This window comes from Sturnira hondurensis, unplaced genomic scaffold, assembly GCF_014824575.4.
Source record: "Sturnira hondurensis isolate 20B ecotype Veracruz unplaced genomic scaffold, ASM1482457v3 Scaffold0006413, whole genome shotgun sequence".
Taxonomy (NCBI): Eukaryota; Metazoa; Chordata; class Mammalia; order Chiroptera; family Phyllostomidae; genus Sturnira; species Sturnira hondurensis.
This window is the reverse complement of record NW_028079044.1, coordinates 22770702-22796110: the sequence shown is the minus strand read 5'-3', so window position 1 is coordinate 22796110 and position 25409 is coordinate 22770702. Positions and strand designations below refer to the sequence as shown.

Below are 25409 nucleotides of genomic sequence, written 5' to 3'. Positions count from 1 at the left end.
CACAGTCCAGTACAAGTGTTTCAGTGATCTAGTTTATGAAAGGGCAGACACGAACCTGGATAAGCTTATCTGCCACGTAGTCAAGTTCATATCATCAGGGCAAACATGTTTAAAAAAACAAGCACATTGTCTTAATGGGCAAACAACAGTTGCCTCTCTGCTTGTTCTAGAAATGTCTAAATATCTTTCAGTTTAGATCATTGAACATTCATCAAATTATATTACTGTTAGCTGTTTGGAGAGGTGTTTCTATTTCTCACCACTGTCATATACAAAGTGAGCTCATCAAGGATGCAATAGAAATATGACTAATTTTACTTTCTGAGGCCAGCACCATGCACAGGATATAGTAGGTGTTCAGTAAATGCTTACTGAACAAAGGAAAGTGCTTACAATAACATCAAAGAAAACCCAACTATCTGGGGTAGAAAGACGGAGGGTGACAGAGAGCAAAAAGGAAAAGGACGAAGTTCCGGAAGTGGGGGTTTCTCCCGCAATTCAGAGAGGACGAGCCCGACTTCGACACAGAGAGAACAGAGGGGCTTTGTTTCCAGGTCCTCTTTTCTGTGATCTCAACAGCGACATCAGGGAGACATGAGCTCCTAGAATTACCTCCTAATTTAGATTCTGTGCCATTTCAGGTTCTTATAAACATTTTTATGTACTTCAGAAATTTCTGTTACCCTTAGATAACTAGAATATTCTATAACTAGAATAAACTTTCATTTAGCAAATTCAGGAGGCAATCAGGGAGGAAGAGGTATGGAGAGAAAGGAAAGAGGAGGAGAGGGGCTTTGTCATGTAAGATCGACAGCTCCCTGAACCTGGTGGCAGGGACGGCTGTGCTGCTGCCTCAGGAAGAACGTTTCTCGATTTGTAAACCAGCCAGCTTTCTGTGCCCCTCTAAGGCATTAAAATCAAATACGTTCCAATGAGGGAGTAGTGTCTAGTCATTAGAAGAGGGAGTCGGAGCCAGACTTTTGACTTTTCCATTCTTGGCTGTGCCACACAATCTCACTGTAGCCTTGGCAAATGTTTCCTCTCAACATCTTGAGGTCTCTCTTGACACAACTGTGAAATGCATATGAGTGTCGGAGAGTGTGAAGGGTGGATGACATCAAATTGCAAGCAGGAGCTGTGGTTCCAGCGGAGAAATGGTCATGGCATTAATGAGCATCAGATTCCGACGAAGAGCACAGGCTCCATCCAACGAAGGGGTGAGTGTCTGAAAATCACAGAAGAGGCCCTTAGAATAAAAATAGATACACAATGTTACAAAATAGGACCACACTAGGTCTCAGAGGAACTGATAAGATACAGAACCACATTAACATAACAATGCAAACCCTGCACAGAGAACCTAAAGATACAGGGATTTAAGATCCCTGAGGTCACTTGTAGCTGGCATGTTTCTGTCTTTTAAAGCCATCCAGAATTTTCCTTTAATTTAGAGTTGAAAAAGACCTTTGAGGTCATGAAGTCTTGTTTTTTCTGCCAAAATCGGGAGCTTCCTCCAAACCTACTCACAGGTTTGACTTCCGCATGAATGTCCCAGGGACAGTGTGCTGTCTTTGCAGGAAGCCCAGTCATTTGTGAATGCTCTAGCAATTAAAAAATGGTTCCTTATATTAAGTCTTTATGGATCAATCTTCTTTTTGTATTATTATAATCAGGTAATTTAAGAACATAATAAAAAATGTTCAGTATGAGTAAAATGGCCAGCTGGGCCTCAGGGGTTTCCTGGCACATAGGACTACAGTGCTGAAACCAGGAGTGTCTGGGAAAACCAGAATGATTGGCTGCCTTAATTAAGAATAAAATAGAGACAACCTTCCCAGAAAGTGGGAGAGAACTCCGTATATTCACTCTCCCATCAGACCACTTTCTTGTGTAGTTTTGATAAGCATTGTCCTTCAGACCAAAGGATTGAGGAAATGGCAGGGCTGTCTCTTAATACAATTGGCTCTTCCAATGTGATATTTATTAAAATAATCATTTTTGCCCTGGCTGGTGTAGCTCAGTGGATTGAGCACTGGCTGTGAACCAAAGGGTCACCAGTTCAATTCCCAGTCAGGGCACATGCCTAAGTTGCAGGCCAGGTCCCCAGTGGGGGCCATGTGAGAGGCAACCACATATTGACATCTCCCTCTCTTTTTCTCCCTCCCTTCCCCTCTCTCTAGAAATAAGTAAATAAAATCTTTAAAAAACCAAAACAAAATAATCATTCCTATCTGACTTACTTTGGGCGTGACTACTTCAGTGTTCTAGGGAGAAATAAAGAAAAGATCTCCTGATTTAATCAATGAAGATCACATGGGAATACCATATGCTAAAGACAAAGATGCATGCCTCACATAAAACATTCGCAGCCCAGATTAACAGTAAAATAGTCAGCCAGGAGACATTAAACAAGAAATAAATATGAAGGCCTTGGCCTGTGTTTGAAATACAGCAAATTCCAAGTGAGCAATTTCAGCTTCTGGCCCTCTTCAGTCTGTTCAGAGAGGGTTGTTGGGTAAAGGTCCCAGAGCGCCCGTGGAGAGGTCCTGAGAATGCGAGTCAGGCTGTGGGAGTCCAGCCTGGGAAGCTGGTCATTTAGGGAATGATGTTGAGAATGAAGAGATTTAATAAGGATGTTTTGATAGGGAAGGAGAGCTGTACTAAACATGAAAGAAGGTGGAATATGGAAAACAGGGCAGTTCATGTACGGGGATCTCTAACTGTACAAGTGCAGAAGTCGTAAAACCATATATACAAGCCATTTAGCAATCCATTAAACAGTTATAGAGTCAGGGTTCCCGGAGTGAATAATACCTCTTTTCCCTGAGGGTGGGAGAGATCTCAGTACCTGATTTCTTGCCTGAAAAGCCAGTGGGGGAGGAAAGGGAGAAGAGAAGAAAATCGTGCATGCGGACACAGGCACAAAGAGATCCCACTTCGTGCTCGAACTGCAGGCAGTGTTGGTTTGCAGAAACCAAGCCATCACGGTGCCACCTCTCCCCTGACAACTCATTTTCCTACAAGGTAAGAATGAGAAAGCCTCCCGGTATGAATATTTTTTATGTCCCAAATTTTATCTGCAAATACAAATTGGGTGTACAGCAGCAACCAGCTCCCATGGACTCCATTTGGAGTAATGATAAAGTTCAAAAGGTTAATCAAGTTATTAACATTTTAAAAGAAGGGAAATTTTCTTTCCCAGATGGCTTAACAGGTGACTCCTATAAATTACACAGTACATTACAGCGGGCATCCGCTAACCCAGTTATAGTAGAGAGTCTGTCAACATTTCCATTATAAAGCCCTATTTTCAGAGTTTATAACTCAGCCATAAAACTCTGCTCCAAGCTGGGCCTTGGCTTTCTAGTTGAATTTTCAGCTCAGCAGCAAACGCTTTTTTTTTTTCTTTCTTCTCCTTCTCCTCCTTTCCCTTCTCCATCTTCTCCATCTTCTCCATCTCTATCCGCTAATACCAACCTCTTCCCCCTCCTCCTCCCCGGTTCCCCCTGCTGAAAATATTAGGGGTTTTTTGTTGTTGTTGATGTTGTTTTTCATTTACTCTAGATTAACTAAGTTAAAGGAGGACTTGCACATAGGGAAATCTTTCAGCTGCTTTATATTTAAGCACATTGTTTTAGGGCTCAGGTATTAAGATTTTTCTGACACTATTAGGAATCAAGATGTTTCTAATCAAGGACTATGTTATAACCATTCAAATCATAATGAAGATTTGTAAGCCACTAGCATTTGAGAGGGGTTGGTTCAGGAGAGGTGATTTATAGTAGAAATGTTTCCCTTTGTTTCTCAATCTCCAAATGTCTCTATTTAATCTCATCCCCTAAAGGTAAAAGCAACGGCGTACATCCCATGATTTCATCAACTTGTGTGAGGGGCTTTAGAGAACACAGTGTTAGCACAGCAACTTCCAGATGGCGGGTGTGTGTGTATTTACAGGCCACCAGGGTAGAGAGACAGACAACAGGCAAAATACAAAGTGACAAAGAAGGTGCATTAAGTGACGAGCGGAGGTCTGCTGTTCCAAGTCTGGTCGGTCACAGCCTAGGGAGTTTTTATGGCCTATTCAAAGCTGTGGTGCAGACTAAACAAAGTTTCCTTTACTTTCACCATGACATCCTCAAAGACCAGGCCAGAGGGCGGGGAAGACTACAGCGCACAGCCAGCCCTGCCCCAACGGGAGACTGCTGCTTCGCTGGGAGAACGCTGCTGCTGACCCTGGAGTTTTGTCTGCAGGGCCCGTCTGGAACCCTACCTCCGACAGAAAGTTAAGCCACATGGGACTTCCCTGCAAATGCAGGGGAGGGATGGTTCGGAGTTGTTTCAAGAATGGCACTGGAACACTCTCACATGGGACAAGCAGGTCACAGTGGTGCTTAGACAATTTTCCCCCAGACCCAGACCAAGGAGGGTCCATCTGAAAACACTTCAGAAAGAGGGGGTTTCTTATCTCACCAGCATTGTCCTGATGCCACCTCAGCAGCTCCTGAAGGTGGGCATCACCTGTAGCCTGGGGAGGAGATGGCCCGGGGCAAAGGACAACAGATGTCTTGCTTTACCCAGGGAGAGACATATTGGCCTCCTTCTTCATCAAAAAGAGAGACTGCAGCTGTGGGATTGTCCAGGGAGCAGCACTTGGCTTGAGAAATGTTCCAGTGAAAGGTGCTAAGATTTATCTACTGACCTCACTGCAGGCACATCTGTTGAAGAACCTCACTCACACATCCCGTTATCCTGGCCGATTGCATTCTCGCTTGCTTTCCTTTCCTTCTCTCTTTTTTTTTTAACCTACTTGCTCATTAGCAAAGACACTTGGCTTGGAGGAGGACTGTGCCCCTTTACAGCTCATCTGTTCCTCCTCTTGAGTCCTGTAGTCCTGTACTTGAATTTGTGATATACATGACCATCATTTCCATAGTGGCAGAAGCAGCAGCCTCGTGAAAACAGGATTTGCAATTCAATTTAAAAAAAACTGAAAAGACCCTCAGAGAATAGTGGGTCCAGCTTGTAACACAGACAGGCACACTGCTAGGCAGACCAAGGACGGCTTTCAGTCAGTGGGCCCTAGGAGCAAGAAGGGCATGCCTCTCCCCGCTGTTCTGTAACTAGATGTCTGGTCACGTCACTCCTGTGCAAACTGGCCAAGAGCTTCAGACCGCAGGGACTATGTCTTACCTAGCTTGTTCCCTTCAGCATTTTACCCAGTGTCTGAGAACTGTGGCCATTTCAAGGACTTTATTAGATGGTGGGGATGCTGTATGTTGAGCCTATAATCATCTTTACACCCAAGATTTGTTCTTGATGTGTCTAAGTATCTTTGTTACAATTTAAAGCTTTTGAAACTATTCTTTATATGAAAGCAGTAAATTGTTCAAGGATAGTCATGAAATAATTGTTCATCCTGCCCTGGCTGGTGTGGCCCAGTGGATGGATCACGGGCTGTAAACTAAAGGGTTGCAGGATCAATTCCCAGTCAGGGCACATGCCTGGGTTGTGGACCAAGTCCCCAGTGGGGGCCATGTGAAAATCAACCACACACTGATATTTCTCTCCTTCTTTTTCTCCCTTCCTTCCCCATTCTCTAAATAAATAAATAAATAAATAAATAAATAAAATCATTTAAAAATAATAAATAATTATTCATTCTAATGCCTAAGGCAAGTTACTGACTCCCCACTTCATTTGTTTCATTGTCCTGCTTAAGAGTCGCCATCTTCATCTCCATGACAATTCACTCTCTACCACAACATTTCTGAGGTACTCTAGTTTTTCCTCTTTCACGTTTTAAATTGCAGTTGTAACTCAAAGCACTGAGCGAGGACTCTGAAAGCCTTTGTTCTAGCCCTGCTACACTTACTGAATGACCCTCGCCAAGACGGGTGTCCCCATCTTGAGCCTCTGAGCCTCTGTTTCCTCATCTCTAAGATCCCTGCCTACTTCACAAGTGGGGAAAAATTAATATACGTGAAAGCCTTTGGAAATTCTAAGTTGTATACAAGCGGCAGTTACAGGTGTTACTAAAATTATTCAGATAAGAGTTTACCCAATAGCCAACACAGCAGATTGCTTGCCAACCCAGCAGTTACCAGCTGGGCTGGCAAGAAATGATGGTTGCTAGTCACAATCTCACATTCGTTCAAGAAAACTGGAGCTGGACAGTAGTTAAAATGGTAAAAATATTTCATTCAGAAACTATTGCAGTAGGGGAATGAGACCTTGGTATAGAACAGGCCTCGGGTCCGATTACAACAAGAACAAACGGGGACTGACAGCCAAGGAAACACATGGGGAGGTTGGTGGATGGAAAATTACTAGGAGAAGAAACCAAGGGCAGTGGAATCCTGGCTTAACTCACCTGACAGGAATCTTCTGAATTCGGGCCAGGGTGATCTGATAGCAAGTGGAGAGTCGCTCTGAACTGACTTTGCAGGATTCTTTTTTTTTTTTTACTTTTTTAAAAATTTAATTCTTGGTCAAGTACAGTTTTCTGTCTTATATTCCCAGCCCTGCCCCACCCAGTGCTCCCCACCTCCCTCCCATTTCCGCCCCCCACCTTAGTTATTGTCCATGTGTCCTTTTTACTTGTTCATGTGAGTCCATCCCCTTTTTGCTAACCGAACTACTCAGACCCCGCAAGGACTGGCGTGGGGTCAGAGATAAGACTCGAGGTCCAGGTATAATGGAGAAAAGGTCTCAGAGGAGCCAGATCCAAGTTTGGCTAAGCAGAGGGTCTCTGTCACATTATTTAGCAATTCTCAGCTTTAGCCTGTGGGTCTTTGTTTTTAACCATGTTTGTGCCCCTTCTGCCCCACCCCCATACACAACTTTTTAAAAATACGTGTCTGCCGCACAGGCCCTCGTTTAAGCGGCAGATGTGACCCAGAGAGCCAACCACGAATTAAAATTTCAGAACTGAAGTGACATTTTAAACATTGTAAGCAAGATAAATTTTAAAGAAATTTTACTTTCCATCTCTTTGTAAATGGAACATGTAAATATGTGGGTTCTAATTTATAGGCTGAGAAGTCAACATTTCAAACTTAACTTTCCCTGAAGCAGAAGCCAACTGGAGTACGTTTTTTAGCCCTAAAGGGAATGGGTTGTTTTTCTGTGATGACCTGCTTTCTCTTTTTCACAATTTCAGCAAAAATGATGATCAGATAAAAACGGAAATTTTTATTCGTTTTAGTCATTCCTCCCAAAATTTCACAGTAACCCTACTCCTCATTATCTGAATGGAGCCTCTGGGTCTTCCCTTTGACCTGAGTCTATCGGTATCCCAGCACTGATATGCAAGAGCCCCGGAGTTAGCCATCCAGCAACCTGATAGATGAGATAACATTGACGTTCCCCCTTTCGGCCAAATACCCACACACTCGTTGGCACCACCAATTTCAGACTTTTTCACCCAGGAGCCCTGTGAGGCTTCGTCCGTTCTCTTCCTGTGCCTCCTCCTCCACCACCATCAGAGAGGCATGCGTTTTTCTTCTCATCATGTAGTGGTTAGATTATGCAGAATCTGTCTTCCCAATTCTCCTATTTTACCTTATATAACCCAAATCATTTTTCAGCCTCTTCATGCTTTAGCATTCCCAACACATTCCTTCACAAGTGGACAAAGCCTGGCCTTATTTTTACTTCCCATTTGTCTCTCAGGCTTTTCTCAAGATCTTATATTCTGCATCTTGCTGCACCTGCCTCTGCTCCTTCAGAACAGTTGATTGAATCAGCAACAGTGGTAATAACTCTGAGGCCCACTGGGCTTGAGGTTGGATGTAGTTGTTTTCAATGCCAACAACCTGAACGGTAAGTATTATTATTTCCATTTTACAAAGGAGGCAGCAGGAAGCCCAGTGGTAGTAAATGAATGGATCCAGGAACTTGCTTCCTGACCAGCTTCTGTATTCTTTCTCTGTACCAAGCTAAGTAGTCTTGCTGTCCTATTCTCCGTCCCATTTCCCCACTTTCTTACTTCCCATGTTTCCCTCCTCTCAGTGCACTCACTACCAACTTTAAATCAGCCGCTTAAGTGGCCAACTCATACACTTCCCTTTTCCTCTATTTTTATCCTACCCTCACCCTTCACTCAATCTGTTTCTTAATTTCCTCACAGAAGATTAATTTAGTTTCAGGACTTACTCTCTCTTGAAAAATCGCTGAGCAACAAAAGTAAAACCAGGGGCAAATACAGAGTAGATCCAGGTGTTTGAGGCCTGAAACTTTTAAATTTTGAGAGATATCTTTAATAGAAATAATGCAAAATTACTAATATAAAATTAAGCAGGTATGTAAGTATTTATGTAGACTAAGAAAACAAATCAAAACAAACCTTGAATTTGGAAAGTTAACAAAACGTACAAAATCCAGAAAGTCAACAGAACATGTTCTTAATTAAATGGCTGACACACCTGCACCATATTTTGCTCCTACATCTTTTAGCTGTTACTCTGATTCTCTTTTCATACGACAAAAATATTGTCATATTATTTTCAACACAGAAAGAAGTCTTAATTTAGACTTTCCCTAGAATAATTGCTCCAAATTTAGTTTTTATGCTCGATAATTCAAAAGTTTGTTTCAGCTTTATAGTTATTAATGGTAATGTTATGCTAAGATGCTATTTAATACATTAACATGCATAAAACATAGGCTGTCACATAGGAATATTATCTACATATAATATAGCCATAGTTTTTCCCTTACAAAAACAGAAATTTTGACAAATTCTATTTCTCACATTCCCCAAAATACAAAGAAAAGGCTCCATGGCGCGTTTACAATTGCATGTACTGCATGAAGGAATATAATTTTGTGAAGAAAGAGAACTTGCATTTTGTTTAAGCATTGATGGGAATAAAAGCTATTGCTTACAATTTTGCTCATGTACAGTTTAGGAGAATTTTCCACAGACTGGATTCTAGATCCTTACATTTTAAACTCTGTTCTCCTTCCACACCCACATGTTTTCTATGCCACGAACTGCTGTGTACTATGACTTCTCTATTGGCAACTTCATTTGAAAAACGCTAAAGGAACTAATAGCCCTGGCTGGTGTAGTTCAGTGAATTGAACACCAGCCTGCAAACCAAAGAATCACCGGTTCAATTCCCAGTCAGGGTATATTGCTGAGTTGCTGGCCAGGTCCCTAGCAGGGGGCATGCAAAAGGCAACCACACACTGATGTTTCTTACTTCCTCCCTTTCCTCTCTCTAAAAATAAATAAATAAAATCTTTTTTACAAAACCCTGGAGGAGTCATCCCAGTGAGCAGTAGTTGTATTTCTACATTATTCCTATGAGCCACAGCTAGAAAACTATTTTTAGATTAGACTGCAAACCACAAATACACCTTACTAAGCTCAAACTAAGTGAACACTAACTAAACTTCCACTTATCTGACGCCCCCAAATGTGATAGTCCCTCCATTGTCCTCCAGTGTGAGAATAGGAATGACAGGCGGAAATTCAGAATACAAAGAGGTAGCAGTCTTCACCAATTATAGTTGAAATACCGTACATGTCCACATTTTACAAAAATTATGACCATATAAACAACCTTATGGGGCTCCTCCCAGAGGTTTGGAAAGAATCTATGCGAGCAAGAAGGGGTCTGAAATACATTTTACTTCCATTTAGGCAAATCTGCCTCTGATACTTAGTCACCAAACCAGCTTCCAACACAGTCTTCAAGGCTCTGTAGAGGGAAAGGCCTGCCCAACAAAAACAGAGCAAGATTACCTAGCAAAATGCTTTCATGGGATTAAATTTTATTGACAAAGTAAATATATTTAATAGACTCTAGAGTCCTTAATTGTAGCCCATTTTGTTGTGTCTTTTCATTGTCAGAAATAGTGATTAACACTTACTATGAATGGAATGAATGAATGAACGAATGGTGTTAAAAAGCAGTATTTGTACATATATTCTTTTTTTAATGATACACTTCTTTTTTTAAGATTTTATTTATTTATCTTTAGAGAAGAAGGGAAGGAGAGAGGGAGAGAAATATCAATGTATGGTTGCCTCTCCTATGTCCCCTGCTGGGAACTGGCCTGCAATCCACGCACATGCCCTAACTGGGAATCGAACCGTGATCCTTTTGTTCTCAGGCCTGCACTCAATCCACTGAGCTACGCCAGCCAGGGCTGTAAATATATTCTTGATAAGTAAAATATAATGTGAAGGAGGAAGGATGGTGAGCCATATTCATGATCCCCCAAAATTGCAATGTCTGCCTGACACCTGTCAAAGAAGTTGTAACTCAAATTATACTCTCAACAGAGATTGTTGTGTGACAGTGACCAACAGTCTCTATCCAAATAAAAATGTTTTAAACACTCCTGGATGTGAATCCAATGTGGAAATGGATTTGAAATAAACATTAAACATTTTGCCATCTGTTGCCCTGTTGAGTCACCAAAGAATATTCTTCCCAAATGTTCATGTTTTCAGATTAATTGGTCCATGGCTGCCAGGCATAAGGAAGAAAGAAAATCTGAAACTCAGTGATGCCACGAAGTTGTCAGAGATGCACTAGAGAGACTCTGCTATTTGGAGAAGAAGCTGTGGATTGACACTGAGGTCTAACCAGGGAAAATGTCCCTAGGTGGTTGGAATACTTTACCCCACAATTAATCACAATCAGCACACGCCAATAACTGTGCTTAATTTAATGCTTGATTTGTTTGTCTCCAAATTTCTACCAAAATATATTTATTTCACATTTCTAATCTTTAGAGGATATTATTGTTAATGAACATCAGAAATTTGAGTAAGAATTTGGAGTGAAGGCAGGAAAAAATAAAGGGTATTGAATGAGAGACAACTAGAGTAAATGATGGGTGAGTGAGATTTCCAAAATAGCAGCAAACAGGAGAAAAAAATTTAAAATTATTAAAGAAACTTCGTACTGTTTCCCACATCTCAGTCGTGCCTTCCCTCTGAGAGGTGTAGCACAAGCCAAGCAAGTTAACTCTAATCTCCCCAAGGCTAAAATAAACAATACACACAGTTGGCCTCCTTCCTAACATCTCCTCTGGCTGTGAATAGAGAGTTACTATCCAGCACTCAGTCCCTCCTGTCTACAGCCAGCCTGAGTCCACAGCTCCCAACCCCAACTTCAGGGCCACCATCACGCTACTTTCATGCCCTGAATGTCATTCCAGATGATGGAAAATAGAGGCAGACACTAGGAAATCACTGCAATAACGTCTCTTAAGGCAGTGAAGACAATTTCTTAACTAATAAAAAATTTTAGCTATCCTAATCAAAATCCAGTAGAATGTTTTAGAAGTCAAAAAGCTAATTTTTAAAAATATATGTGAAAAAGCAAAGGCTCCGGTACAGCCAAAATAATGTGGAAATAAAAACCAAACTTGGAAACCTCATAGAATCCAATTTCAAGATTTATTATAAAGGTACAGTAGCCAAGATATTTTGATATTGGTAAAAGATCAACGTATAGATCAATGCAACACAATGGAGTCCAGATATATACTCATGTGTATGTGGCAAATTATTTTTTACAAGGTAGATACACAACAGTCTTTTCAACAAATAGTACTGGTACAACTAGATATTCAAATGAAGAAAAAAATAAGCTTTTTCCACACCTTGCTCTATATACAAGAATTAAATTTAAAAAATCATAGATTTAAGTATCAAACACAAAACCATAAAACTTCTAAAGATAACAGGAAAACTATGATTTGTTTTTTTTAATCGTCACCTGAGGACATTTTTTACATTGCTTCTGGAGATGAAGGGAAAGAGAAACATCAATTACAGAAAGAAGCATTGATTGGTTGCCTCCCGTGTGCACCTGGACCAGAGATTGTACACCACAGACTGGGGATCAAACCTGCAACCTACATATATGCCCTGACCCGAATTGGACCTTCAACCATTTGGTTATGAGACAACTCTCCAACCAACTGAGCCACAATGGCCAGAGTTATGTGTTTTAAAGAAAGATTTCTTGCATAGAACAAAAGAATAAATTATAAAAGAAAAAATTAATAAGTTAGAATTGATTAAAATTAAAAACATTTCTTTGAAAGATAAAATTAAGAAAAAATTTTAAATGACCCAAATTGGGAGAAAATATTTTCAAAACGTGTCTGATAAACACGTTTATCAGATAATGAGAATATATAAGAACAATAATGAGAATATATAAGAACCCTTAAAACTTAATAACAAGTAACAAATAACCCATTTCTTAAAAAGAGGGGTAACATCATCAAGATGATAACATAGGTCATTCTCTCAAAGCAAGACCAACTAGCAACTATCCATATACAAAACACCATTGTGAAAATACAGGAATACAGAAGTAATGCTAAAACGCCCCCTCCCAGACTATAGGGGCTGAGAAGGTTCATATTATATGGATAAGAGGAGAGGCTACATTCTGACCATACCGTCCTCCCCTCAGGCCAGTGCAGTTCTGCACCAGAAGGGTCCAACTGGACCCATATTTTCTCCAGTAGAAAAAAAGAGAGCCCAAAGTTGAACATGCAGCTGCCCCAGCGCTGTGGGTCACTTCATAGGATATCCACTTGGGTCTCATCTCACAAGTATCACATGGGGGAATCTGTGGGGCTTAACCACTGAAGATAAGATTATGAGGGAGGTCTATGGCCATACCACTCTGAATGCGCCCGATCTCATCTGATCTCGGAAGCTAAGCAGGGCCGGGCCTGGTTAGTACTTGGATGGGAGATTATGAGGGACGAGGGGAATAGAATTTACAGTAACCAGGGCTCAGATCTTAGTAGATCCAATATACTAATCTTGGTAGAGCTGAGCTGTTGGCTCTGCCAACAGTAAATAAAAGCATGCTAATGAACAATATAAAAATTAATGTAGTTATAAAACTATGGTGTATACAAGATCTGTCTGGGAAAAGTCCAGCCATTGTTAATATAATGAGAATGGTTTGTGCAATAGTGATGTAACCTGACAGCGAAACAGTGGACAGACAGAGTGGACTGGAATGTGCGTGTGTGAACAATGATGACGTCAGTGGGGGCAGTAGATGCCATTGGGTGATCATGTGTACTGTGTAGCCATTGCATTAAAAAAAACTGAGTGAATAGAGCAATGAATCTGCATCAAATTTTGTGTTAAGCTTGAACATTCCTCCAAGGAAACTATTCAGTTGATTCAGAATGAAGCATCATTCAGAATGGTGCTTTCAGGATGATGCAATGAGTGCCGTGCCATAAAAATGTGGACTAAATGCTTCAAAGATGGTCAAGAATCTGTTGAAAGTGATCCATGTTCTGGAAGGCCTGCAACAAGCAGAACACCTGAAAAAGTTGAACGTGTATGAGCTTCAATCAACAAAGATCAGTGACTGACTGTGAGAACTAGAAGCTGATCTGGGGATTCCAAAACCTGCTGTGTCCGAGATTTTGATGCAGGATCTTGGCATTAAATGTGTTGTGGCAAAATTTGTTTTGTGACTTTTGCTACCAGAGCAGAGGGAACATTGTGTTGCAGTTGCTAATGACTTGATTCAAACTGGTACCAATGAACCAGATATCTTCAAGCAGGTCACAACAGGAGACTCGTATGATCCAGAAAAAAGGCCCAGTTGTCCCAGTGCAAGTCGTCTGGTTCTCCACACCTGGAGAAGGCACAAGAAAGTCAAAGCAAGATCAAGACCACGTTATTTGTGTTTTTTGATTGGGAAGATGTGGTTCATCATGAGTACACCCCTCCAGGCAAATTAATTAATAAGGAGTACTACTTCAATGTTCTTCATCTGTTGAGAGCTGCAATACATGAAAATGGTCACAGCTATGGGTAACTGGTGACTGGCAGCTTCACCATGACAACACAACCACTCATGCATCATGTCTTAGGCAGAGGCTCTGGTGAAACATCAAATCATCCAGGTGACTCAGCCACCTTACAGCCCAGACTTGGCCCCCTGGGACTCCTGGCCTTTTCCAAAACAAAAATCACCTTTGAAAGGGAAGATGTTCCAGACTGCCGAGGAGATTCAGGAAAATACAACAAGACAGCTGATGGCGATTCCAACAGAAGATTTTGCAAAATTTTTGAACAGTGGAAGAGACACTAGCAGAATTGTGTGAGGCCCCAAGGTGCCTACTTTGAAGGGGACTGAGGAGTCATTGTCCTATGTACAATGTATCTTTTATCTTCTTCAATAAATGTCTCTACTCTTCACATTACATGAATGGATACTTTCTGGACAGACCTCGTATTTGTTCAAAGTCAGATTTTATAATATTGTAACGGTCGTGCATAATTCACTTACTACTCTTGTTCAAAAGTTAAACAACAAATTTATTAAAGATAACCATAATTACAGTCGTTTGTTATTGAATGCATAAAATAAAAATGTATAATGTAATAACAATAACCTAAAATGTGAGGGTGGGGAAGGAGTAAAAGTGTAAAATTTAGAAATGCTATTGAATTTGTTATGAACTTAAAATAAGATGTTATAAATATATTTTATGTAAGCCAGATGGAAACACACACACAAAATCTGTAGTAGTTCTACAAAAGATGGTGATTAAGGAGTCAAAACATACCACTACAGAAATTCATTAAGTCACCAAAGAAGAGAACAAATAAGAAGCACAGAGCAAAGGATATACAAAACAGTCAGAAACCAATTAAGATAATGAGAATAGGATGTTCTTAGCTAACAACAATTATCTTAAACGTAAATAAAGTTTCCAATGGAAGAACATTGAATGGATAAAAAAANGAGGGAACATTGTGTTGCAGTTGCTAATGACTTGATTCAAACTGGTACCAATGAACCAGATTTCTTCAAGCAGGTCACAACAGGAGACTCGTATGATCCAGAAAAAAGGCCCAGTTGTCCCAGTGCAAGGCGTCTGGTTCTCCACACCTGGAGAAGGCACAAGAAAGTCAAAGCAAGATCAAGACCACGTTATTTGTGTTTTTTGATTGGGAAGATGTGGTTCATCATGAGTACACCCCTCCAGGCCAAATAATTAATAAGGAGTACTACTTCAATGTTCTTCATCTGTTGAGAGCTGCAATACATGAAAATGGTCACAGCTATGGGTAACTGGTGACTGGCAGCTTCACCATGACAACACAACCACTCATGCATCATGTCTTAGGCAGAAGCTCTGGTGAAACATCAAATCATCCAGGTGACTCAGCCACCTTACAGCCCAGACTTGGCCCCCTGGGACTCCTGGCTTTTTCCAAAACAAAAATCACCTTTGAAAGGGAAGATGTTCCAGACTGCCAAGGAGATTCAGGAAAACACAACAAGACAGCTGATGGCAATTCCAACAGAAGATTTTGCAAAATTTTTGAACAGTGGAAGAGACACTAGCAGAATTGTGTGAGGCCCCAAGGTGCCTACTTTGAAGGGGACTGAGGAGTCATTATCCTATGTACAATGTATCTTTTATCTTCTTCAATAAATGTCTCTACTCTTCACATTACATGAATGGATACTTTCTGGACAGACCTCGTATTTGTTCAAAGTCAGATTTTATAATATTGTAATGGTCGTGCATAATTCACTTACTACTCTTGTTCAAAAGTTAAACAACAAATTTATTAAAGATAACCATAATTACGTAGTTTGTTATTGAATGCATAAAATAAAAATGTATAATGTAATAACAATAACCTAAAATGTGGGGGTGGGGAAGGAGTAAAAGTGTAAAATTTAGAAATGCTATTGAATTTGTTATGAACTTAAAATAAGATGTTATAAATATATTTTATGTAAGCCATATGGAAACACACACACAAAATCTGTAGTAGTTCCACAAAAGATGGTGATTAAGGAGTCAAAACATACCACTACAGAAATTCATTAAGTCACCAAAGAAGAGAACAAATAAGAAGCACAGACCAAAGGATATACAAAACAGTCAGAAACCAATTAAGATAATGAGAATAGGATGTCCTTAGCTAACAACAATTATCTTAAATGTAAATAAAGTTTCCAATGGAAGAACATTGAATGGATTAAAAAAAAAAACTTGATTCAATGATATTTTGCTTAAAAGAGACACATTTTATCTTTAAGACACATGTAAACTAAGAATGAAGGGATGGAATGATATTTCAAGTAAATGGTAATCAAAACAAAGCAGGAGTAGCCATATTGGACAAACAAACTTTAAGCTGAAAATGGTAAAAAGAGACACATAATGTGACTATATAATAATAAAGGGCCTCAAGAAGATTTGACATTTGTAAATGGTCAAATACCCAGCATCAAAGCACTTAAATGTATAAAGCACCAAATTCAAACAGAACTAAATAGAGAAATAAAGAGCAATAGATGGGGACTTTAATACCCCCCCACTCTCAACAACGAATAGGTAATACAGAATGAGAATCAATAAGAAAACAGCAGTTTGAAGAACACTGCGGATAAAACAGACCTAGTGGACATATACAAAATATTTTATCCCACAACAGCAGAATACACATTCTTTTCAAGCACACAAGAAACATTTTTTTAGGAAAGATCATATATTAGGCCACCAAACAAGTCTTAGGAAGTTTAAAAATTTAAATAATACCAAGTATCTTTTCTGACCACAATTTTATGAAACTAGAAATCAATAACAAGAGGAAAAACTGGGAAATTTACAAACATAAAAATTAAACAGTGCACTCCTGAATGACCAAAAATCAGAGAATAATCTAAAAGATACATTAAAACATTGTCTTGAGATGAACAAAAATGAAAACACAATATACCAAAATTTGTGTGATATAACAAAAGCAGTTCTAAGAAGTAATATTATAGCAATTAACACATACATAAAAAATAAAGTTCTCAAATACACACGCTAACTCTACACCTCAAGGAGCTAGAAAAAGAAGAACAAAGTTGGCCCAAAGTTAGCAGGAGGAAAGAAATAATAAAGACTAAAGCATAAATAAATGAACTGGAAAACATCGAAATAGTAGAAAATATCAACCTAATTTAAAAGTGTTTCTTTGAAAAGATAAACAAAATTAACTAAATTTTAGCTAGACTAACCAGAAAAAAGAGGGGTCTCAAATATATAAAAATTACACATGAAAGAGAGGACATGACAACCACAAAGGATCATAAGGGACTACTATGAACAGCTATATGCCAACACACTGAACAACCTAGAAGAAACGGATAAATTCCTAGAAACCTACAACCAACCAAGACTGAATCATGAAAAAACAAAACATATGAACAGACATACAATGATTAAGGAGACTGAAGGAGTAGTCAAAAACCTACCAACAAAGAAAAGCACGGGACCCAATGGTTTCGCTGATGAATACTACCAAACATTTAAGGCCTGGATCCAGAGAAGCTGGCAGGAGTCAGAAGGCCTCAGAGTCTAAAGGACCAAAGGCATTTACAATTTGCTGAAACAGAAGATGATAAAAAAGGGAAGGAACAAGAGAATCTACTGCTGGTGCCCTTGAAGGGAAAGGCAGTCCTGGAGGAAAAAGAAGCCAACCTGAGGTCCTCAAAGGATGGCTTCAGTGGGCTCAAGGATGATGCTGCTGAAGTCCTGGTCAGACCCAGTTCCCATGTGAGAGCCCTCCAAAGAAGCAGTTGCAGCCACTTCTACCACCACCTTCCAATTTGAAGACTGAGGGAATCTTCCTGGTGCCAGGATAAGGCCCCCTAAGGAGGCAGAAGCTCCATCAGAGACAGAGGCTGCCACTGGCCCTGGGGCTGAAGAGAGAGCTGACAGCTCAGACAGTGATAGCAGCAACAGTGAGGGTGAAGAGAGCTGAGAGCCAGCCAGGTCATGATGAGAAGCGACACTGTGGATCTAAGTCAGAAGTGATGAGTTTGAGAGAGTGTCTATTGAGGATCTAGTGAAGCATCAGACACTGGACCCTGAAGGCCTTGCTATAGATGCCATTATTGCCTCTTCCCCAAAAAGCCGAGAGGGGCCTCATAGTTCATTCTTTTGGCCAATATTCATTTACTGAGAATGAGTGGGGAGCTTCCAGAGTGGTTTGTGGCAAGAGGAAAACATCACAGGACATGACAATTGCCTATTGACAGGAAGGAAGTAGAGCATTATGGGAAATATTCAAGGGAAATCAATGTGCATCCCACCAGGAAAGTGACTGATGTTAAATAGAAAGAAACTAAGGATGCTGAAGATGCTTAGAGCCAACCAAGAAGAGGGCAGAAGCTGTGGAACACGGTGGACATCTCAGAATGAGAGAAAGTGGCACAGAAGGCTGGGCTTGGCAAGGAGAAACACCAAGTCACCTATGTAGTCGTCAAAAAAAGGTGTGGGCTGCAGAGTGTGCCAGCCAGCTGGAGTCAGAGATCACTTCAAGGAGGTGGACTCAAGGACGAAGGAGGACCAAAGAGCGCAGCAGTAGAAGGAGCAGAAGAAAACCAGAGTGAGCAGAGCAACCAGAGCCTCTGAAAAGGCAGGGTATGGACGAGAAGGAGCGAATGGCAGGGGCCGGCGCTAGCCTCCTTGGTGCCCGCCTTTCCCTGGTTTGCATCACACTCACCTGGAAGGATAGCGGGGTGCCGAGAGTTCTCATGGTGGTCCGAAGCAGTGAGGAGAACATCTTCTGCCCCAAGCAGGTCTCCTGGTAAAGCACCCCAAATTGTCCTCTTGGTGCCATAAGAGACCCCACAAACTTCCATGGAAAATGCTGGGTACCGGAAGAAAAATGCACTTTTTAAATCATAAGAGGTTGAGCGCTGGGGTGGCATTCATTCTAGTCTATTCCTGGTCATTCAAGTCTTTCCCATTCCTCTTACACTTCATTTGAATAAAACCATGATGATAGCTGTCTTTCTGTCGGTTCAGTTCCCATTGAATAAAGAAAAGTTATGTCTATGTGAGGTGAAGGATGGTAATTAAACTCATTGTGGTGATTATTAGTAGTATATACATATACCAAATCATTATGTTTAACACCCTAAAATTATGCAATGTTATACATATTATATTTTACTAAGCTAGGAAAAATTAAAACATAAAAATATTTAATAAATAGAAAGTAACAGGAGCAGATTTGAACAACATACCTTATCAAAGAAGATACACAGAGGAAACAGCAGATGAAAAAAAATGCCAAATATCATTAGTTATTAGGGAAATCCATATTAAAACTGCGATGAGACACCACTGCATGTCGATTAGGCTTTTTAAAAAAGATAATTACTAAATATTGCTGGTGAGGATGTAAAGCAAAGAAAATATTATAATAAGTAACATAAGCCAAACTTAAAAGAATTTCATGTAAATTATTTCTTTCTTTCTCCACACAAGGCAAAAATGGAAAGACAAATCATCAGTGGTTCCCAGGGTCTGGGGTGAGGACAGCAAATGACCTTGAAGGAGCTTGAAGGAAACTTTTGTGATGCTGGGCATATTCAGTATCTTGATTGAATGGGGAACTGCCTGACTGTGTAAGCTGGTGAAAATTCATCACTTGTACACCCAAAAAAGGTTGATTTTTACTATATGTAAATTATAGCTCAATAAACAAAAATATCATTACAATAAATCCAAAATTAATTACATATAAATCATCTTGTAAATTATTATTTTAATGATATCTACTCAAACTAAATCAGGGCAGAATTCGGTCTGTCGTTTGAGTTATTGAAATTTTTTTTGTGGTGGATTTTCAGGTTAATGGAATACATTTTCCTAAAGTATTTACCACAAATAAAGGTTGTTACTTACTGAAGGCATTTTAAGTGGCCCAGATATTATAAATCCCCAGTTACTTGAAAGCAAAATGCCAAAAATTCAATGTAAGATCCAAGAACATTATTTTAATAGTGAATGGAAGCAAGTAGTGTCCCTGGAACTTTCGGTTGTCATCTCTCTGCTGGAGGACACCTCGGACTGGGAGACAGCAACCCTAGGTTCAAGTCTCACCTAAGCCAGTACCTCATGTCGTCCTACTTCTCATCACCACGTTTGAAACATTTAAACAACCCAGTGATTTCAGTGGGGTCTTGCTGTGAATATGAACTCACCAGGCTTCGACAGTCTCCAGAAGACAAGGAGCTTCTAAGGCTGGCTTTGTGGACATGCCACCTATGCAGTCACATAGGTCCCCAGGCAGAAGGGCCTGCGCATGGTTTAATGCTGTGCTGTCATTGTCTGGATTTTTAATGATCTTCGAACGAGGTCCCCACAGTTTCATTTTGTGCTGAGCCCCCCAAAATTTCATAACTTGTCCTAACTTTATAAATACTGAAACTGATGTGAGGATTCTGAGTTACTCTGAGTAACATCTAGTCACTTGGGTCATACATGTGACTATAACCAAATTTATCTTGAAACACTTTACTTGAGAAACTACAGCTGGAAAACTGGCATGTGGGGCTCCTACAATGTCTAGCAACGTGGGGCTCCTACAATGTCTAGCATCCCGTGGTAAGATAGGCACATTGCATGGACAATTCATTTATCTGAGGGTTTAGAACTTCTACTTCTCATTCCAGGTAAAATTGGGAATAGAGTAAACGAGATCAATTTTCCTCTTATGAGATTAACTCTCTTTGTAGAAAAGCGCATATTTAAACTTGATTTTGCCTGGATTTTTATTTTAATTGTTGATCAGTTCTTCCTCTTAGAAAGTTTAATATATTCATTTACTTATTTATTCATCAGTAAATACCTGATGAGCACCTACTGTGTGTCAGGAATATCTGATGAGTGTTTAACACTAGGTAGAAAATAGAAAAACACAAACTTAAACAACAAAAAAAAGTCTTCCTCATGAAATTCAAAGTCACCAAATTAGTCACTCCTTCCCATTGTCTTCAGAATTTTATTACATTTTCTCCCAGGGTAGTGATTTTTCATCTTTGACTCTGCAAGAACAATATGCTACCTATCAGCTTATTAAATAGTGAAATAATATAAGCAATTGTTCCTTCTAAAATGTGAATTTTTGTTTTGCCCTGACCAGTTGCGTGGGCATCATCCCACAAAGCAAAATGTCACCAGTTTGTTTCATCATCTCCAGTCGGGGCCCATACGAGAGACAGCAGGTCAATATATCTCTCAGATCAATGTTTCTCTCCCTCTCTTTCTTCCTCCTTACCCTCTCTCTAAAAATAAATAAATAAAATATGTTTTAAATAAAATAAAATGTGAAGTTTTTCTATTTAACAGTGAGAGAAAAGTGGCTAAAGAAAAAATAGTGCCTGGGCCATGTGAAAGGTATTTGGTACATGGTTAGCGTTGCTCTTAATCTAAACCATGTCACCGTTCTTCCCTGCGTATTAAATGGCATGTGCTATCATGGTCAGTCTCGGAACTGGCTGCCAGCCTAGTCAGCCAGCAGGGCCCAGGGCAGCAGTGTCTTTTACAAGTGGCCTAAAAAGCATTTGGCTTGAATCTCAAATACTGAGTCTTTCTGCAAGGTGGCAAGTACATAACCCAAGTGCTTTGGAGCAGAGCTGATTTTAAAAGCACTAGAGCAAGTGAACCTTCTCTTAATGGTGGTCCAAACGAAAACCAGTTGGTCCCCTGCAGTCTGTCTTCATCCTCTGGGGTGTAACTAGGGCTCTTTGGTTCTCGAAAAGGGTCTCTCTAGTGCATTAGCCATAACACAAAGCAGCAGAGGCATAATACCTATTTCCATACCAGCTCCTAGGTGGAGGAAGTGACAACTGGTTGGAATTAAGCTGAACCTGGAAACATCATGGGGTTCACTTTATTTGAGGTTACAAAATCAAGAAGTGCCAGTTTTGGGGGTTTGGCAAAAGGGAATAATCTAAAGGTATCGAGTGGCACTCATATACTTGGACGGGAGTGAAGGGTCATATCCCCCAACAGCTCGGCAGGGGTGAATTTTGTTCCTGCAAAGCATATGGAGGCTTTCATTCTCCCCCTCAGTGAAAATGTGTTGTTTTATGTGCTCAGACTATCACCTCCCTTGCCTTTTTAGGAAACACCTATTTCTGGTGGGAGCTGTCAATTTGCTATCCCACAATCCCACCCTACATTTGGATACATGACTGGTTTGAGTCCATGAAAATCTTCCCCTGGGTTTGTCACAAGATCTGGCGCAAGTTTTCTTTCCTCTTTGGTCACTAGACTGTACAAATGTAAGATCTTGGATTCCTGCAGTTGCATGGAGTCAGTCAGCTGGAGAGAAGAAGGGGGGAAGCAGAGAGAAGCAGAAATGAGAGGCGAAGGAGTCCTGATGTGCCTGTTCTTGAACTGAATCATGCTGAGGACAACCCCTCCTCTTCTTGGTCCATCATCTCAGGGAATAAGCAACAGCATCTCTCTCTCCTGTTTTACTTTGTTTATGCTAGTTCAGATCAGATTTCTGACCCTTTCAAAGATGTGTTCTAACCAATTCCCTTTCTGACCTGAAGGCTGCTGCATGTCTACAACCTCCTGAACTTCAAGCAAACTCAAAAAATGTCTAGGAGGATGAGACAGAACCAGATTCTCAGGCTCAAGGAAGCTCGCCTCCAGCCAATTTATTTTGTTACAGCTTGTTAGATTCATAGTACCAAACATATGGGAGCATTTTATTAGAACCTAATGTTCTTTTCTGTACAGAGTAGATCTGTCAGTCACAGCCTATGTGGTGGCAGTTGGGCAGGAGAGTGTAAGGGGTGGGGAGGGATGAGGCAAGGCACAACCAAGGCCTGCTCAAAGCCACAACTTTATCATCCAACTAACAAAACGAAAGAGTGCCTAGGTCCATGAGCTTTCATTTATATCACCTTTGGTTCACTTCTCCAACAACTGGCTCCATAGATTAAGACTCGTGCTTTTGCAAATCATTAACATCTACCCAAAGGTAAAGACCAGATTAAATGAGTGTCATTCCAGCTCAAAAGAGTTCCAAAGTCAATTCATCAGTCTACTCCCAAACCCACCCATTGCATCTCCTCTTCTCGTTCCACCCACACTCTCATTTATGTACCTCTCCTATTCACTCATTCTCATACTCTGGTTTCTCTTCAGATTGTTTAAATCTTTCACCTTTTACTATTCACTCTTATTCCATGAACGTTTCTGAGCATCTTTCTGTGCCTGCCATTATGCTTTAAAACATGAGTCTCCACTAATTAAAACCCTTCTATAGACTTCTAGTTAAATCGTGGGAAGTAAAGTTGATCACATCATTCTCTTTTGTAACTCTTGACAAAAAATGGTTCAGGTGAAAGGTAGACATCAGCATCAATCAAAAAAAAAACAAACAAAGGGGAGAAACCTACTGCCATAACTATCAAAAACTGAGGGCCAAGAAAACCATATTCTGACTCAAAACGTCCCCAGGTCTCCCAGAGGTAGTACTTGTGACTTAATAAAATCTTAAAAATTGGTACTGATATTCCCAATGTGGGAAGGAAAGACCTTAAGTAGAATTCTCTCATCTTTTCCCTCTTTTGAAGGAAAATATTTATCAGGAAGATAATGGTGAGAAGTAAGTGAACAAGGCTGACTCTCCCTGATGAAGTGAAGACTCTGGGACTCTACACTAGACTGGGGAAAATATTCCAAAGCCCAAATCTTGTCTCCACAATGAAAGAAGATGCACCTCCAACCAAGTGCAGTAAACAGAAAGATGAAAGGAGAATGAGTCAAAATAATGCATCTATAATATTTCAGTGCAAAAAGAATCTGGACCAAGATCCCCATGTTGGACATAAACAAGATAAAAACAGGTGGTGTGGGCCCTGGCTGGTGTGGCTCAGTGGATTGAGTGCGAGCCTGCAAACCAGACGATCGCAGTTCGATTCCCAGTCAGGGCACATGCCTGGGTTGCAGGCCAGTTCCCAGCAGTGGACACATGAGAGGCAACCATACATTGATATCTCTCTCCCTCCCTCCTTCCTTTCCCCTCTAAAGATAAATAAATAAAATCTTTAAAAAAGCACGTGGTGTGGTAACCATGGGAACATTTTACAAAGAGGAAAGAATTAAAAGGCAGCAACATGGCAGGGAAGCTAGGTGAAGGACCCAGGCTGCCCAAAGCCATAACCATGGAAGAGAGAGTTCCCCATGAGCACTTCAGTCTATATAATAATTACATAGGTGTGTTAATTCAATAAAACTAGCTAAATGAGATGAAAAGAAAGTCTGCAAAACTAAGAAAACAAATTTAAGACTAATTAAGCTAAAAATAAAATCACTGATACTCCTCCTCACCCCTCCACCTCCCTCCAAATGCTTGCAATAATCCCAGGAAATGCAGTGGGAAAAGGCAGAGATTAAAACAATAAGGGGAAACACATAAAAATGACAAAAATAACCTGAAATAAAGACAAGTTTTGGCCATCCTTTAGGTGAAGAGTTCAAAATATGGAAGCAAAAATCATTCAAAGATTGTTAGAAGAAAATTTTCCCTCAAAATGAAGAAAATCTTGAATCTGCAGATTCCTGATGCCCAAAGCAGGTAGTAATTGATCTAAACCAACGTAGTCAACGTCATTGCAGCCCTGGCCACCGTATGGATTAATTCAGGTCTGAGCATGTGCGCTAAATTACTCGAAGCAGATAGATCTTAGGATTTTTGCTTGAAATATTGAAGAAAATTACTCTGTATACCAGGGAATATGGATTCTAGAGAGAATTTTTAGAAATATCTCTTATAGTAAGATCTATCATATATGTGTATATACGATGGGGGACCCCAAAAAAGACTCAGAATTTATTTATAAAAAATTGTGTATTTATTCTTTCATATTTGAACTTCAGTCACCTTCAAAGTACTCTCCATTTGATGCATTACACCTATCCAGACATTTTTTGCACTGCTCAAAACAGTTTTTGAATTGCCAATTTTAATGCCTTTTAGTGTTTCTGCCGTATTTTGTTTTACCTCTTCCATATCGGCAGATATGTTTCCCTTTAAGGATTTTTCACCTGGGGAAACAAAAAAAAAGTTGTTCAGGCCGAGATCCAGTAAATAGGGAGGGTGGGGCATGGGGGTCATGCCAGTTTTGGTCAAAAACTGCTGAACACTCAGCATGGTGCGGGCTCCTAAATCACCCATTATGAAATGGGCAAACCTGTTGAAAACTCTTCAAAAACAATTCATCGAAGTCAACCAGATGCACCCTCTCAGAACAACACCAGCTGGTGCACTGATACACTCACCTAGCAGGGGAAGCCTGTACTACCAGGGGCCCACCTCCCAGAAGATAATTCTGTTTTGGGGGGTTCCCTCCTCATATAGGCTGTCCTGCACCACAGCTGTCGGTGGCCACATGTACTCGCCTACTCATGTTGACCTAGTGTCAGCGAGGACCACTGAGTCCCTTTTATAGAAGGAAAACCACGTCTGCCTACCTATCAGTGTCATTTACCCTCCACTCATTCATTCTCCCCCTCACTCCACAAATGCTCAGTAAGCATTTACTACATTCCAGGCACTGCGCTAA

General features: G+C 40.3%; 1 pseudogene; it reads left to right on the top strand.

Moving 5' to 3' along the window:
- The first annotated feature begins 1111 nt into the window (after positions 1–1111).
- LOC118988352 (pre-rRNA 2'-O-ribose RNA methyltransferase FTSJ3-like) lies at positions 1112–18493 on the top strand (annotated as a pseudogene).
- Positions 18494–25409: the final 6916 nt, after the last annotated feature.